Source organism: Nansenia antarctica, assembly GCF_963989245.1.
Source record: "Nansenia antarctica genome assembly, chromosome: 5".
NCBI classification, from domain to species: domain Eukaryota; kingdom Metazoa; phylum Chordata; class Actinopteri; order Argentiniformes; family Microstomatidae; genus Nansenia; species Nansenia antarctica.
The window spans coordinates 27,735,717-27,753,847 of NC_137690.1; the positions used below are offsets into that span (position 1 = coordinate 27,735,717).

Here is an 18,131-nt window from a genome sequence, read left to right on the forward strand (position 1 = left end):
AGGTGTGGTTTTCTTTGTCTTTTTCTTTTGTATTACATTGTGGATACTGATGTTTGTTATTTATTTAATTTGTGTTGGTTCAGTATTAAGAAATGGAAAATTATGTTTATTTATTTATTTTGTGTTGTTTCAATATTAAGAATGACAAATTATTAGTACTGTTGATAGTGAAAGTTAAGAATTAATTAACTGGATTATATAATTTAAGTATTATTGTTCTCACTTGAGAGTGACAGATAGGGGTAGGACAGGATAAGCTTAGGCTTCATCCTACTCCCTTTCGAAACATTGATAGGCCTGTACTCTTCATATTAGTGATTTGTTCTGTTATTATTTTAAATCATGTTCGAAATAAAAAGATTCATTCATTCATTCATTCATTCATTCATTCATTCAGCTTAGGCACATAACAACACACTATGTTCCTTCTTTTACGCAAATGCTCATAAATCTAGATTAGTTGTTTGAACCCCTTCGCCCCAGTGGGATAATACCGTTAACGTCTTTATCATAGTAGATTTAGAATAGGTTTCGATCTTGTTTGAGACATATCTGTTTTAAAGCCTGTTTGTTAAGCCACGGTGGTGAGGGGGCTCAAGGACACGACAACGGAGGCAGAATACTGTGAAGCCCCGTAGGGTATTTATTTACAGTGGAAAAACTGAAAGGATGAGTCCGGGGGTTTCAACCTGGCAGGCTGGCGGTAGTGGTTGGCGTGGGCTGTGGAGGAACAGAAAAACAGGGTAAGTCTCCACGGTAGGCCAGTACATAAGATATAAACGAATCACAAAGTTAGGCACGAGAGCAAAGTTCACGACTAGTCACAGAGGATACTTGCCAGGTCATTCTTAGGGAAGAACTGACGATGAGTGAGTAGAAATCCAGGGTAGATGTAGACAGAGGGTTGATTGGGAGTGGAGACAGGTGTGCAGGTTTGGCTGAAGATCTAATTAGGGGGACAAGCCTCAGCTGCGGCGGAGAGCACGCTGTGCTCGAGTTGTGGGGGCGGGTGCTCGAGCTGTGGGGGCGGGGGAGGGCGTGTGTGAAGGCCCAGCCGTAACACTGTTTGAGAAGTATTTCAAAACACCAGACGTGGAGGACTATTGCAGGTAAGCTACAACAATATCTGGTTATGCAAACAATATTATGTTGTATTGAGCTGTTGAATTTCAGTCTCGAGAGTTTTGGTGGCTTTAGCAATGCCCAAAGGATCTGATTGCAGCTCTGATCATCTGATTTGAAAACAAGCATTTGTAGGTATGTACAGTATATGTATAAACAACACATATGCATTTTCAAACTTTTATCTACAGCTCAAATTATTTCAGGAATAAGTTTGAATGCTTGCTCGTTTTCATTCAAACCATTGGCCTGCCCAACATTGGTTGATGTATAATATTACACAATAATATTATTTGAACCTGAACTGCTTTCAAATCCTGAATACTGTATCCCTGAAAGACCTTCAATCTCTCCATCAATTCTCCATCAATTCAATCCTCAGTCACCATCCGCCCTGTTAAGGCAACATCAATTACCCAAATCGTTCAGTGGTCACATAACACACATAGATTAATAACACAGCATGTCATTAATATGGCGCTAGAGTGGCGTGTGAGGGAGTCACATTGGGAGTAATTGAAAAGGCATCACTCATTCTAAGCTGTTGTGGTTGCCTCAGCACCAGCCATGGGAGAGGTCACACATGAAACATGAGCAAGACAAATGATTCTAGATGAAATAACACAATTTGGTACTATGAGGAAGAACAGAGTTTTCACATAGTCTAAACTCTAACCCCTAAACCTAAAAACACTAAACATACACCAAAAGACTCATGCCTGGCTATCATGTTTTGGATAGAGCCTTTGTGATTCTCATTAGTTCATCTAATTATTTGATTAAAAATGTAGCCTTTATCACATACATTTTCTGATTTAAAACGACATCATGGTTTTCCATTACCATAGCTTTACACCACATGCATTAAAATATTCTCACTCCACCAAGGCACGCTCCCTCTCTCTCTCTGTCTCTCTCCTCTCCTCTCCTCTCCCTCTCTCTCTGTCTCTCTCCTCTCTCTCTCTCCTCTCTCTCTGTCTCTCTCCTCTCCTCTGCCTCTCTCTCTGTCTCTCTCCTCTCCTCTCCCTCTCTCTCTGTCTCTCTCCTCTCCCTCTCTCTCTGTCTCTCTCCTCTCCTCTCCCTCTCTCTCTCTCTCTCCTCTTCCTCTCTCTCTGTCTCTCTCCTCTCCCTCTCTCTGTCTCTCTCCTCTCCTCTCCCTCTCTCTGTCTCTCTCCTCCTCTCCCTCTCTCTATCTCTCTCTCCTCTTCCTCTCTCTCTCTGTCTCTCTCCTCTCCCTCTCTCTGTCTCTCTCCTCTCCTCTCCCTCTCTCTGTCTCTCTCCTCTCCTCTCCCTCTCTCTCTGTTTCTCTCCTCTCCCTCTCTCTCTCCCCTCATCTCTCCTCTCTCTCTCCCCTCCTCTCCTCTCCCTATCTTCCTCTCTCTCTGTCTCTCTCCCCTCATCTCTCCTCTCCTCTCCCTCTCTCCCTCTCTCTCTGTCTCTCTCCTCTCCTCTCCAGAGGTTGCCTGTCTCTTCTCGGGTTCCTCACATCAGAAAACAGGTTGATCGTCCACAGCTCACAGCTGGATTGGGCTTTTATTTCTTTTTATAAAAAGCAACATATATATTTCATCCCTGAGTCTTACGGGCCAGGGCTAGGTTCGCCAGTCTCACGACCGAGCAGTGCTCCATCGAGGCCCGGGAAAACAGATGCTCAGAATGGCAGATGAAGCAACTTAGGCACCACATATGCTGCACAATGACAACTTCAAGTGACTTATTCATACTTGTGAATAATGTAAACACACTTTTGGCGAGGAGGGCCTGATTTGGATGTGTTTGACTCGGCGGAAGCCTCGCGATCGTCTTGAAGTTCCAGTCACAGAAGATCAATTTCCTTGTCTCTTAGTCATGCAGTGGGTTTATTATGGATGACTCCTGGATCTATAGGACGCTTCTGGTTTCAACTCAGTGGAGGGGAAGATTGTTGGGCGTGGGTTAGTGTTCCGTCTTTGACTGCGAATGAATGGAAAGATCCTTTTAGTGTCCAGGTTTGAGTTGATTTGGTCTACATATCATTGTCTTTGTTACGTAATCATTTTCACCCATACGACTTCATAGCTGATGTGTAATCGTGAAGCAGGTTCAATATATTCACCTTCAAATAACCAATTTGGTTTAATACGAGTCCATCAACGAAGGGCCAGTGGTTATTTGGTCGCTATCAGCACTGAATGGGTTAATTGTCCTTGCCCTGAACAGAGAGGAGATCTGATGTTAAATGGCGGATTAGATATTTAAAAAGGGCCGGTGTGATTGTAATGACCATTTCATCTGCGCATATTACTCTGAAATTAATGAATAATGATGGCACGTCCTTCACATCTCTTCTCTTTCCCCGTTCCTTCCGAGATATATTGATCTGCTGACATTTATTTAGGTTTGGGCTAATGTATTAATTCCAAAGATAATTATTCCAATATACTTTTGTCACTGTTGATATACCTCACTGCCACCAAGGGGGGACCGCAATGAATAAGCGTCTATTTGACATTGGCAGACAGGAAACTGGCACCGGATGAAATCTCTCTCCTTGAAGATGGCCATATGTGGGATGTAACGGGGATAGATTCCGACGTGAGACAAATTGTTCTCTGAGCGGACCGCTCGTTTGGCCTTCTCAGGCGGAAAACAGAGGAGATTGGTGAAATTGGGAGGGTAATTTATGCATGACGGACAACTTTTCCCAGCTTATGGGACCCATTGTTTCCAGGATTCGTCTGTTAGAAACAACATGTTTGATACTGCCTACAACGAGAAACAGCCTCCATGGCTGGGATTTACTGGGGAATAGTACAATTGCCACAGAAATGGATCTGAGAAAGTTCAACTTACAAATGCATCACTTACAATGGTGACAGCCAAAACAGTTTTGGTGTGATCCATTATGCTGGTGGTGAGATACTCATCGTGGTGGCCATGAAAGGTGCATTGCATCCCCCAAGGAGTCCAAGGTATGAGAATAACTTGGCAGGAAGCTCCCTGCTGCTTCAAAGAGTGTTAAGCTGTTATTATGAAAACTGAAAGACTCTGAGAACCCAAAGCTCCCACTGAGAGTCAAACTGTTAATGAGACAAAAAAAGGAAATCTTGAGTCCATTCAACGGAAATATACGTTTATATCTAATAGTTAGGACATCAGTGAGTTGTGCCACAACAATGAATTAGCCTACAGTCCAACACTATAGCTAGAGTGGGTCACATCCTATACATATCTAGGAATCTGGATTGATGACAAATTGTCTTTTAAAAAGCATGTACAGTAGTAGACACCTGAAAATGAAAGTTGGATTCCTGTACAGGAAAAGCTCCTGCTTCACTATAGAAGATAGGAATCGTTTTTTTCAAGCTGCTTGTTCTTGAGTATGGAGATATACTTTATATGCATGCAGCATATACATCCATGTTACCTCACATCCCTTCTCCACTTGCAGTTCTCAGAGAACCAAACCAGGTCCCAAGATTGGCTAACTTTAAAAGTTCCACGTGTTCCATCTGAACTAGGTATATCAGCCTTTACTTTCTGTGCCTAGTGCCTGAAACGCTACCTTTCCAATTAGATGATCTTGTGTCATTTGGTCAGTTTAAGACCTTGATAAAGGATCTGTTATCCGAGGAGTTTAGATGTTAATAATGTATTATATAGGTTCATGAATTATAGTAGTTTTAGTCATTTAATATTAGGTTTGTAATTCAAATGAACATGATGATCTGTTTAATGTTTGTAAAAATGTTTAAATGTTGAAAAAGAGAGTCCCAGTAGGACCTCCCGTGCCTAAATAAAGGTTGAATAATCAAATGAAATACAGTACGATAACATCTCTTTTAATCGGACACCTCTGTGGGCCGGCAGTACCATACAGTACACATGGGCTCACGTTTCATCACTGTCATCCAGCTTCTTTGTGTACGGGAGTAAGCTGTCCAGCTGTCGAGCTGTTGACCAGCTACGGGGAAAAACAGTGGACTCAGCATTATGTCTTACCCACAGCCACGTCCACACGGCGTCACCGTGTGCTGGTGACGAGGGCTTTGTGTCCGGGGCCATCTTGCAGACGTCTTTGTTCCAGCTTCTCCTCTGTGACTCTACAGGCTGGGATGGCCACTGTGTTCTCTGTGATAGATAGCATGAGACACTGGGGGCATGTAGGATATTTCAGCAGCTGTTTTCTTTATGTAGCTGCACCGCCATGGACAGGACACTTCAAATCATACTCCAGACCAGTGTGTGTTTGTTTGTATGTGTGTTTGTGTGTGTGTGTGTGTGTGTGTGTGTGTGTGTGTGTGTGTGTGTGTGTGTGTAGGCAGGGATTGTGCCTAACCTCCATCGAAAGATTCAAAACAGATACTCAGAAACAGATAAAGGCGGTACTGCTATTGTACTGTACATGTTCATGTTCATACACACGTTCAGACAGAACATACACATATACATTTAGACACCAATATATGCTAGGGTATACATCAGGTCAACACAAGGTCATAGAGGGCTGAACGCACGTCAACAACCTTCATATTCTGATTCTGATGGCACTTACACAGACAACACACACACGCACACACACACACACACATACACACACACACACACATACACACACACACACACACACGCAAACACGCACACTCTCCCGTTCACCCACAGTCGAAAGGGAAAGAGATCCAATGAGACAGAGGGACAGATCGCCGAAGAGGAGAGGGCAACAAACCAACAACAACAAAAAGAGAAGGATTCCAGCAGTGTCCTCTGAACCAGTGTCACCAGGAAGCCCTGGTTTGACACTCAGACCATGTGACAGGGCCGACCCAGGGTGGGCGGCCCCCCTGCAATATTAACTCTCATTTGGAGAGCAGCTGTGGCTGAGAGCATGAAACATTGAACAAAACAGCTGCCGTGCATCCAGGGCCATCGCGCCGCGGCCCTGACTATCTATTAATGCTGCCTCCCTTACCGCTGCCTCCCCTCAGCCTACTGTACATACACAACGCTGACCTTTCTACCATTCATTCCATACTACTTAGAGTAGGGGCCCTATAGACCCTGAATGTCCCTGGATGACTTTGGAGATGTCTCCCACATCTGTCTCTGACTCGGGATTGTTTTGAAGGCTCCTCATTCAGAGCTGTGTGTGTGCGTGTGTATGTGTGTGTGTGTGTGTGTGTGCGTGTGTGTGTGTGTGTGTGTTTGCGTGTGTGTGTGTGTGTGTGTGTTTGCGTGCGTCTGTGTGTTTGTGTGTGTGTGCGTGCGTGCTTGTGTGTGTCCATGTCTGTGTGTGTCTGTGTGTTTGTCTGTGTGTGTCTATAGTGTGTCTGTGTGTGTGTTCGTGTGTCCGTGTGTGTGTGTGTCCGTGTCCGTGTGTGTGTCCGTGTCCATGTCCATGTCTATGTGTGTGTACATCAGACCTTCATTGAACTAACACTGGTAGTAGTGTCATGCCAGGGCTCTGATGAAGCTGTGTAGAGGCAACCAGAGACGGAGAGTGGACAGTGACGTGGTTGTTTGAGAGGATGTGAATTGAGGAGACTACTGTATGCTGCAGTGTATGAACGGGAGAGGCGCAAAAAAGAATAGTAAACGTGTTGTCTTCTCTCAGCCCCGTCTCTTCTGGCAGGGAAAATCACGTTGATGATAGCTGCAATTGTACCGCAATCCCTCATTCAACAACATCTGTGCAGAAATGCTTTTATAGCATCTGAAAATGGAACAATAAATACAAATCTCAGCTGTAGCGCCGAGTTACTTCAATATGTACATTCAGTCTTCCTTCGCGTTCAGTAACAATTGCCACTGTGGGCCGTACCCACCACCATCACCATCCCCATCCCCATCCCCATCCACCCTGAAACCCTGTACTCCCTGAGCCATTCTGAATGCTATAGTGCATCTCCTTCCATTTTACAATCTCGCAAAACCAAGACACGCTGTACCTTAAAAGACCTAAGGGCTGTTAACCAGCTCCTCTGAGACTTACGCTAATTTATTTCAGCCTCTAGAAAGAAAAAAGACATAAATCAGTGCAATCAAGGTTCTCTCTGATTCCTACTGACAAGCGGAGAGTAAATGTACATGTACACGCGGCTGAACCTGGTTCCCTGGGAGCTGGTCTCCTCCGGGGTTGGACCCCTGGTGCTTTCCTAGTGGCAATACAAGCTCATGTTCACCGACCGGAGTGTCAGTGACTGATTCAAAGGCAAATGGCCTTGAATAATTGATCGGCGAGGCTAGAGTCACTCTGGATTATAAATGGCGGAGGCCTCATCGGGTTGAGCAGGGAACAATTAGCAACAGGGGTAATTACACTTAGACCCGCTTTATAATCTCACCTCTCCAGCACACTCTGTTAGACTTTATCCTCACCAACACAGGGAACACAACGGGGGTTGTTAGGGTGTTAAACTCACATTTATATTCACCTCCTATGTAAAATAATCAATTGTGTTTACTCACCAAATGTCATGTTATTATATTTATTTATGCCCCCATAATTTTGGTCAAATCAAGATTCTAAAAAAAGTAATTTGAGTTGAAAAGGGAGAGCAACTTACTTCACATGAAACAGATTTCCAGATTTCTCACATTCTTAGAAAGAAAGGTGCTACCGAGAACCATAAAGGGTTCTTCAGCTGTCCCTTTGAAGAACCTTTTTTTGTTCCATGTAGAACGAGTTCCGTGCACAGTAGAACCCACTCCACAGAGGGTTCTAAGTGGAATGACAAAAATTATTCTTCTAAGGGTTCTCTCACAGGGACAGTTGAAGACCTTTTTTTCTAAGAGTGGACCATCATAGAGAACCTAGAAGAGGGAATCAAGGTTTCTCTTTTCACATTCGTATTGGCTCAGCAATCAAGCCAGTCATTTGCCTCTATCATTTACAATCAGGGGGAGGCCCGTCAGCACTGTTGTTCTCCTCAGACACTGGTCACTAAAAAGCTCTGGATATTAGCAACGAGCACGTCCCTTCACCTCTGCATAAAGAGAAGGCTGACTGGTTAATTGATCCAGACATATCATCCATTCAATGAATTAGACCTGGCACCTCCTGATTTGGGTTAATTTGAAAAGAGTGTGGTTTAGGAAAAAGGAGGCACAGCCTCACAACAGCGTTTTCAAGGAGGTTAGAATCTTGCATAATCCTAACGGTAGAATTCCCTCCTCCTCCATACTCATGTATTGGTCACATCTTTCATACAATATGCTTCGAATGTGCACTTTTATTTCTACTGAGAGTGAAACATATCTGTGGGCTGACATTAATCAGTAATCCATTGAAGTAACCCTTCGCACACAGAACAAGCTTGTCTCCCATCCTAGTCCCTTCCAGCCTAGTGTAAACCAGACTAATATGGGTACTGTAGCTAGCTAGAAAGTGCAGACTGTCCTCTCTCCTTTGTTCTAGAACTAACTGTTTCTCTGGAGGCACCAGGACCATCATGTGTCTGTGTGTCTGTGTTTGTGTCTGAGCCCAATGACCCAGGCACTAATACCTGGCAGGACCACCCCCAGCTCCCTCTCCCTCTCTCTCTCTTTCTCTCTCCCTCTCTCTCTCTCTCTCTCTCTCTCTCTCTCTCTCTCTCTCTCTCTCTCTCTCTCTCTCTCTCTCTCTCTCTCTCTCTCTCTGGTGATTCATTCCCAATGTGCCCTTTGTAATTAAACCTCCAGGTTTCTCAGTGAAAACAGACAGGCCGAGGGATGCAGCCGTCAGCCAGGGCGGTCAGTCATGCGTGGATGGGGGCGTGGCTTCTGCTGCCACACGCAGAACCAGCAACAAGGCAAACATACAGTACTGTCCTCAGCCCTCGCTTTCCCTCCCTCTCTCTCTCTCGCTCTCTCTCTCCTCTCTGTACCCCCCTCCCTCTCTCCAACCTCTGTCTCCTCTCTCTCTTTCTTTTTCTCTTCCCGTTTGTCTCTCTCTCTCTCTCTCTCCCTCTCTCTCTCTCCTCCCTCACCCATTGCAGTTTTAGCACATTAATTGTCTCATTATTCCAATTCGTATTCAGGAGGGGACATTGATTAAGGGAGGCAGATGCCCAGTCTCTGCAGAGGATCTCTGGATCGCTGTTGTTTGTCCCATACGTTTACATGACTTATTACAACACTTAGGGACTGTTGCCCCCAGCCCTGATAATACAAGGCAGAGGAAAACACACAAAGAAAAGACATTTAAAAAGAAAGAAAGAAAGAAAGAACGAGATAGATTGTGGGTTTATTTGCGGAAGGACAATTAGCTTGTGACAGTGAGTGCCAATTTGCAGTTTCTGCCAACTTCATGCCGACAGTAAATAGTGGTGTAGTAAAATGAAAATCAATGAGAGTTCTCTTTCTCAACTACTATAGTATATATATTGTATAACACATGTAATAGGAAGCAGTGTGAAACAGACTATTGACATCATTTACACATTATGTTCTCAGAGGTGTGAAAATGTGTAGGATATGCGACTTCTCAGCATGTGTGCCTCAAACACAGCTATGTGTACGGTATCATAAACATCCTACAGGAAAACACAGCCAGAGATCTCATGATAAAGCACTTTTTTCTCTTGTGACTGAGAGTCCGTGCACCGTACAACATTATCACATTGGTGGTACTTTGTTTAGATGGCCTTTGCCATGCGCTTCAAACTCTTCTCCACCAAACCATGCCAGAGCCCCCCCACCCCACCCCTCTCTCTCTCTCTCTCTCTCTCTCTTTCTCTCTCTCTCTGTCTGCCGCAACATAAGATTTCTAGGCCATATCTTTAACCCCATTGTTCCGCCTTGACAACTCAACACTTAACCAGCCTGACATGTCCAGTTAGCTACAAGCCCAAAGTTTACCTGACACAGGGTGGCCTACTTAATCATTCTCCACCCCCCCACCCCCACCCCCGCCTCCCATCTTGATACATCCTTATTTGAGAGAATTAGGGGGGAATCAATCATTTGTGGAGGCTGTGTATGTTGTTACAGGCCTTCCCCTAGCCCGGGCGTCTTATCTCCGGGCAAACAATGGAACGACTGGGGCCCGATCATGTGGTGTGTGCACCAATCAAAACTGACGCAGGTTGGGGCTCTGGTGGCCATTGAGTTTTTCTGACAAACTGACTAGAACACCCTGGGGGGCTTTCTCCTTCTCTCTCTCTCTCTCTCTCTCTCTCTCCATTCAGGGCCACTGACTACACGCAGCGTTGGATGTAGGAGAGGCAATATTCGCCCAGCGCGACCCGGGGGCCTTGGCAGCAGAGCTGCTGCTGTTGCTGTGTAAGCACTATCAGTCCGGATCAGGACTTTTAAAAGGGAAGCCAATTACTATAAAAGTTGAGGCGAGACGAGGAGCGAGCGGCGCATACGCTGGGGTTATGAGTTCTCTGAGAGTAATGGGCTTTTACAGGGGCTGGGGAACTGACTGAGTGATCCACTCTGAATGGAATCATTGTGATGGAGCCGTCGTCGAGGTTAATCTGTACCGAGAGTGTAATGGGAGGGACCGCAGTGACGGTTAAACAGCATGTCATGCGATGCTTCAGTTGCCGCAACCACTGACTGTGAAAGAAAAGTGGAACAGTGGAACAGAACCGGTTGAGGTTGAGGCCCCCCGAGGTGTTCTGGTGCTGTTGGGGAACGTTGAGAATGGAGGAGTCATCGTGTCAGATTGACTGTTTTTTTTTTTTTTTTTGCTACAACATGAGAACAGTAGTGGTAAATAAAGGCATTCAGTGTGTGTGTGTGTGTGTGTGTGTGTCTGTGTGTGTGTGTGTGCATGTCAAGTGTGTGAGTAGGTTTCTTACCTTTACTTACCCTACCTAACGTACTCTTCAGTGCCTCCTCCATAATAAAAGCCTTCCACCTACCCTCTGTTATGGGGGGGTGATATTCAATCTTTAGACCCTTCCTCTCCAGGTCCAGTCAAAAAGAAGCCCATTTATTCCAGTTTAGCTCTGTGACCCTGTCTCTTCTGATGTAGTGAATACAGTCCTGATCCATTAGTGCATTGTCAACAGCTCTTTTCAGCGGTGTCAATATGTGACACGTTCTAGTGTTTTGGCCCGCATGTCGGCATCCGATTTAATGTTCAAACTTTTCTTTCAAAAAATGTGAATACATTTCCGTTGTTGAAAATCAATGACACATCGCTAGCCAACTAACACAGCTTGTTTTGTGAGCCTGCTAACAATGTAAAGTAGTGTTCTAGTTAACTAGGTAGCAGTGGGGATTACTCACCGAATCCATTGCGTTGTAGTATTTTGGCTTGACTAGCGAGTTTGTGTTGTGATTCTCAACAATGTTGAAAAGTATTTCCGTGTTTCAATGAAAGTCAAATGAAAGTCGGAACATTTTGATTGGTTACCGACATGCTGACCAAAACACTAGAACGTGTCACATATGTCCTGTTGTGTGACTCTCTGTTCACTCTGCATAAAGGATCTCCCTCATGACATGGGGGAATATCTCATTTTTCTTAAATATGCATGAGTGGGATGTAGCAGACTGGAGAGCAGCTCTATCATTGCTACAAGCTGTTCCAATGCCTCTCACTAAGCAGCCGCTTAAACCCATTTGGTCTGTGTTTGGAATATTCAGTGTGATGATGATGTTTGAGTGAAGAGATATTACACATGTATTTAATGTACAATAAAGCAATATATTATCAAATATATGTATATATATTATATATATACGCATACAATTTAATTACTTGAGTAATGACCTGGCCTGAACTATTCTAATCATGCCACTCCTACTACACTTCTCATTTTCTAAGTCCCATTTTCTATTAGCACATTAATTGTAAAAAAAACTTTTTTTTAGAAGTGCTCTCCATAAATACATATATACATTTATGGTAGAACATAACCCCCAACATACATAACATAATATACATGTATGGTCAAATAGGCAACACTTTATATTAAGTTGCCCTTAAATCTATGTAACTACATATAACTACATATACGGTAACTGTGTTATTGTACTTAATAATAACTAACTAACACATACATGTAAGAACAAATACAACAAACAAAGTACTTAGTTCCTTCAATGAGTGAGGTGGTGGATGTCTGTGTCCATTTCATATGTTTTGGCAGTTTTTTTATGGACAAAAAAAGGAGTTGTATTCACAGTCCATTTGTCTGGATAATGATTTCATACGTATCCATTTTGACTTCAGCCGGGGTCTAAATCGGTGGTTATCATGATGTCATGTGCTCTCTGCTATTTAAATAGTTGATTAAAGCCCTTGCAGCTTGCATATTGACCCCTGACACCCTTAACATCTGTTTTGTTTGTGTGGGCAGAAAATCTGTTGCTTCACACTGTGCAATACCCGTTTCAAAGCAAGGTGACATTAGCTCAACAGAACGTACACTCTCGTAAGCCCCTACGAGGTCTTCAAGGGCACGCACACTTGTTTTAGCAAGTTGTCACTGATGCTAACCTGTCTGTGAACACATTAGCATATGTGTTTTGTTTATTTGTTTGCGGGTTGGGTGGGTGAGGGGGGGGTAATCCTCCTCATTGTCCCCTCCTTGCCATATCTAGCCTTACAGATGGCGATCTGCACTAATAATAGTCACTTAAATAGGACATTACTTTCTGACACTCACATATGTTTGGGTCCTGTGTTGCTCTCTGTTTGTGTGTGTGTGTGTGTGTGTGTGTGTGTGTGTGTGTGTGTGTGTGTGTGTGTGTGTGCATGTGTGTGTGTGTGTGTGTGTGTGTGCGTGTGCGTGTGCATGTATGTGAGGCACTCATGAGATAGGGTCCTCACTACGCTTGATGTACGACTCGCCCATGCAGAGCGCTCATCACACAGGCATGAGCTATGAAATGCTCTCTTTATCAACTTCGCATGTCGGCTGAGGAGGGGGAGAGAGAGAGAGAGAGAGGGAGAGAGAGAGAGAGAGAGAGAGAGAGAGAGAGAGAGAGAGAGAGAGAGAGAGAGAGAGAGAGAGAGAGGGAGAGAGGTAAGGGGGAGAGGTCGACACACATGCACACATGCAGATCTCTATTCATGAGACCCATGGGGGGGAAATCACCTCATCATCACACAAGCGGGGTGCTTCAAATCCATGATTCCTTCAGCCCATCTCCACATGACGCTGACATCCACAATCAAAAGCTCAACCAGCTCATTTCTCCCCATATGGAATGGTCTAAGGAGAGCCTGGCGCTGTCATGTAAACATATACTCATAACATTTGTCATAAAGCTGACATATCCCGGTCCAGAGGTAGGCTGGTGGAGGCAGAAATGGGAGGACTTGGGCTCTATATAATGCAATGGAATGGAATGAGGAATGGGAACACAGGCCCTCTGATTTCTACCTCCACCAGCCTCCCCTGGTCGTCCCAGAGGGGATCCCAGGCCCCTCCACAAGCAGAGCTTCAAGAAAATTCGAACGAATAAACCGGTGGTTCCTCCACCAACACCAAAACATCAGGGGAGGTTAGCATTAGGCTATGCGCTAACTTGCAAACACAGGGGGACCTCCTGGAAAAGACTTTAGCCGGATGGGATCCAGAACAGTTTGCCTCTATACAGACAGTGACTGTGCAGTCAGCACATGGGGCAGTGACACACAGTCATTACCTCCTGACCTCAATATAGTAATTGCTCCATTTTCATTCAGCTACTGCAGTATGAAAGCAGCTTAAAAGAGGGAAGGTTCAAATTCATCCTCTTTAGGTTTTTAGCTTATAGAAAAAATGACTTGGAGCCTGCATATGTTGCAGATTACATATATTGTACTGTATGATGCTCCAACTGAGCAGAATATTTCCCCAACAAGCCATGGCTCTACTGATTTCATGCTATTTGTTCTCTGTAGGATGGTGGTAGTGGAGGGGGGGGGGGGGCTGCAGTACTGACTCCAACCAGAAGAGGGCTCCCTCACACTCTGGAGTCATTTGAGACTCAAACTGGTGGAAGTCAATGGGGACAGTGTGTGGTTGAGAGAGTGACTCCTCAGTTTGAGATGTGGAAGGGAGAGAAGGAGGAGGGGGTGAGGGAGAGAGAGAGATAAAGAGTGAGAGAGAGAGAGAGAGAGAGAGAGAGAGAGAGAGAGAGAGATTTGTAAGAAATAGGGGTGTAGGCTATATCCTTTTTGGGGTGTTGTAAAGTGTTTAGGCAGTTAACTATTAATTTATTGGTCTTTGACTCAGTTAAAAAAAACTGTTCGAACCTATTCATCAAAAGAGTGTTATCAGGTTTAGAGGACTATACTGACGCATAACTCAAAAGAACGTTCCAACATTAAACAGGGAAGAGCGCCTGAAGTAAAGCGTGAAATCAAAATATGGGTGGGAACATGAAGAAAATGAAAATCCCACCAAACGATCACTTAGTACAAGCCAGCTGATCATCCAATGGAGTACATCACGGAAGTAATGGCCGTTACGGTACAGCACGCTGGGGGTTTTATGGCTCCTTTGTGGGCGACCGATACCTAACATACCTCACATACCGCCCCATGTCAGTGTGGGGGAGGTGACACGGAGATGGCTTCATACCAACCAAAGTTCCCCCCCCCCCCCCGACGAAGCCTGTCTCTGCCCTGCATTGTCTGGGCTGGTCTAGGGAGAGCAAGGGCTTTATAATTGTAACCACATCCAATTACATTTCCAATTCAACCCCTATTAATCAGACCAGTGATCAGAGGGGGGCAAGAAGACAATATCGCTCACTCTCTGGACCACGACATGTACTGTAGGTGTAGCGCCTCTCACAGACAAGTGTCAAACTAGGACGTTGTTATGTGATCTTATCCCCAAAAGAGCTTGATTTGAGGAGTGACTTTTGCTGGTTACGTTTTTGGGGGGATCTGAAGATGTCAGTCTCACAGAAACACCAGACAATGGAGATTGATCAAGTTTATTTTTAGGCTGATTGTTTGCTGAAAGGATCACTTTTATTGTTATATGAATGAATGAATGAATGAATGGTCTTTATTGTCATTGCTATAGTACAGGTACCAAACAACGATAGTACAGGTACCATAGTACAGGTACCATAGTACAGGTACCAAACAACTAAAAAAACAAGAAGGGAAAGGAGCTGGTTTACATAAATAAAGGCTATGTACACTCTCCACTATACTATACTGTACAGATAAAACGACTAGGGTTGTCATATTGCACATAGTGTTATTGCACATTCATTTAAAGTGTCGCAGTTTGCAGGCTTGAAATGTACACATTTGTGCCTCAGCACTACACCTGATTTTTTCAATCCAGCAGCTGCCATCAATCCGTCCAGACTGTCCAGGGCCCAGAACCTAGTTCTTTGCTGTGTTCAGGGCCTGGATGGCCCTGGGGTAGAAGCTGAGCTTCAGTCTGTTTGTCCTTGCGGCCATGGTCCTGTACCGCCTTTTCAAGGGCAGCCGGGCAAAGTGTTCGTACCCAGGGTGGGATGGGTCTCTGGAGATCTTGGAGGCCTTCCTGAGGCAGCGTGTGTTGTACAGCTCTTCCAGAGAGGGGAGGGGGGCGCCGGTGATCTTCTGGGCTGTTCTCACGACTCTCTGTAGCGCATTTCTCTCTGCGGTTGTGCAGCTGGTTGTGCTCTCCACTGCCCCGCGGTAGAAGGCCACCAGTATCTCCTGCTTGTTGTGTTCCTTCCTGAGGACTCTCTGTATAGGTGACGCATGTTAAAGGTGTCACATGTAGTTGTGTGCGTTGCTGCCCTTTTTGGTGACACTGAAGGGGAACATGTGTGCATATCCATGTAGTCAAAGAAAACGTACACATGTTACTTAAAGGCCAGTGCTCGACCACGACACCAGATTTTAGAAAGCGGTTTGTTTGAACTAAAACAGCACTCACTGAACATTTTTATCATGGCCATGAAGTAGTATTTTAAAGCGCAAATCCACATGCTGGACCTTAGGGTTAGGGTTAGTAATCTGATGCTATGTGTCCATATTTCTACCATTAAATGGTATGTGACATAATTGTTAATGTCACAATGTAAGAAATGTACAGCATTATAAGACAATGCAACAGTTGGATGAAAATGAGCTAAACTTAATCAAATTCGAATTCATCAACTGTTGCATTGTCTTAGAATGCTGTTCAAATATGTTTTATTTTCTTACATTGTGACATACTGTGTGTGTTGTGCTGTGTGAGGATCAGTACATAATGGGCCGCACTATATCAATGACAAGATGCAGCTACAGATACCCCAGTTACCCCAGAAACCACATGACCCAATGCATGGGACTGGGACAAATAATATTGGGAAATGGTAATAATCCATCGAATGGATAACCCAGTTTTAATCCTCTGCTACAGCTGGGAGCCGTTAAGTAGAGTCACAGATAAAACAATAATATAAATGAAAGCAGTGGTAAGCTACCTTTGTAATCTCTGTAATGGTTAGGGGTGTAAGTGTCTGCTTCTGTTGGTAGACTGGGGATATGGATGGATAAAGGTGGGGGTGGAGGTGTGTGTGTGTGTGTGTGTGTGTGTGTGTGTGTTTAACATGCTATGAGCTCCCAGGGGGCAGAATCTGGGGTCAGGGCAGAGTGGGGTGTGTAGAGTGGGGTCTGTAGAGTGGGGTGTGTAGAGTGGGGTCTGTAGAGTGGGTTTGTAGAGTGGGTGTGTAGAGTGGGGTCTGTAGAGTGGGTGTGTAGAGTGGGTCTGTAGAGTGGGTGTGTAGAGTGGGTCTGTAGAGTGGGTGTGTAGAGTGGGGTGTGTAGAGTGGGTTTGTAGAGTGGGTGTGTAGAGTGGGGTGTGTAGAGTGGGGTTTGTAGAGTGGGTGTGTAGAGTGGGTCTGTAGAGTGGGTGTGTAGAGTGGGGTCTGTAGAGTGGGTCTGTAGAGTGGGTGTGTAGAGTGGGTCTGTAGAGTGGGTGTGTAGAGTGGGTGTGTAGAGTGGGGTCTGTAGAGTGGGTCTGTAGAGTGGGTGTGTAGAGTGGGTCTGTAGAGTGGGTCTGTAGAGTGGGGTCTGTAGAGTGGGTCTGTAGAGTGGGTGTGTAGAGTGGGTGTGTAGAGTGGGTCTGTAGAGTGGGTCTGTAGAGTGGGTGTGTAGAGTGGGGTGTGTAGAGTGGGGTTTGTAGAGTGGGTGTGTAGAGTGGGTCTGTAGAGTGGGTGTGTAGAGTGGGGTCTGTAGAGTGGGTGTGTAGAGTGGGGTCTGTAGAGTGGGGTCTGTAGAGTGGGTCTGTAGAGTGGGTGTGTAGAGTGGGGTCTGCAGAGTGGGGGTCCTTTAGAGTGGGTCTGTAGAGTGGGTGTGTAGAGTGGGTCTGTAGAGTGGGGTCTGTAGAGTGGGGTCTGCAGAGTGGGTCTGTAGAGTGGGGTCTGCAGAGTGGGGGTCTGTAGAGGAAGCGGATCTGATTTGACTGAGGTTGATATGAGACCAGTGACAATCTGTGGTTCCAAAGCTGCAGAGGCGGATAGCCAGACGTATAAGTCCATTGTCACTCAGCATGCTAAACATGGATAAGCCCTGGTGTGGAACAATGGAGGGGGCCCCTGTATGGGCATTTTACATGCTTCAGCCCAGATTACTCTGAAAATATAGGTTATCCCATGATTTAGGTGACAAACGGGCATCATAGAGTGGTGGTGCATAGCCATTTAGCTAAGTACCATTGTTTCAGACGGTTCCCATACTTATATCATGGGAAATCGTTTTCATAATTCCATGTGTTTGTTTGGTGGTGAATATGCAAATGATGTTGTTGCGTGATTTGCGATGGATGAATGGGCTGTTGCACTTGACCACCTGGAAGAATAGATGATTAACAACTGTTATTGACAATATTTCATGCATTATGTTGTGTGGTATAGATTCTTAATCCGACAATTACTCTCACTGCAAATACAGCTGTTGTTGCCTCTATCTATTCTATCCACTCTGCTATCAAAAACCCAATGAATGTCCCTTATACGGAAAGCTACATGCAATATTAGACCAAAGCATTAGCAAAAATGTTTATTCCCCATCGCTCTTAAATTCCCAAATTTGCATTTTTGATAGGGGTAATTAAGATGTATTTATTATTCACACAATCCCTCATAAATAGCTAATGAGCATT

At 44.8% G+C, this 18,131-nt stretch overlaps 1 pseudogene across 1 annotated transcript in view; it reads right to left on the minus strand.

The window, feature by feature from the left end:
- Positions 1-4,992: 4,992 nt before the first annotated feature.
- LOC308157937 (E3 ubiquitin-protein ligase NEURL1-like) overlaps positions 4,993-18,131 on the minus strand; it is an 85,306-nt pseudogene continuing 72,167 nt past the window's right edge. Inside the window, exons 3-4 of the transcript in view lie at positions 5,130-5,232; positions 4,993-5,065 (exon numbers count right to left, since the gene is read on the minus strand). The product of the transcript in view is annotated as an E3 ubiquitin-protein ligase NEURL1-like (transcript). The remainder of the gene's footprint in view (positions 5,066-5,129; positions 5,233-18,131) is intronic.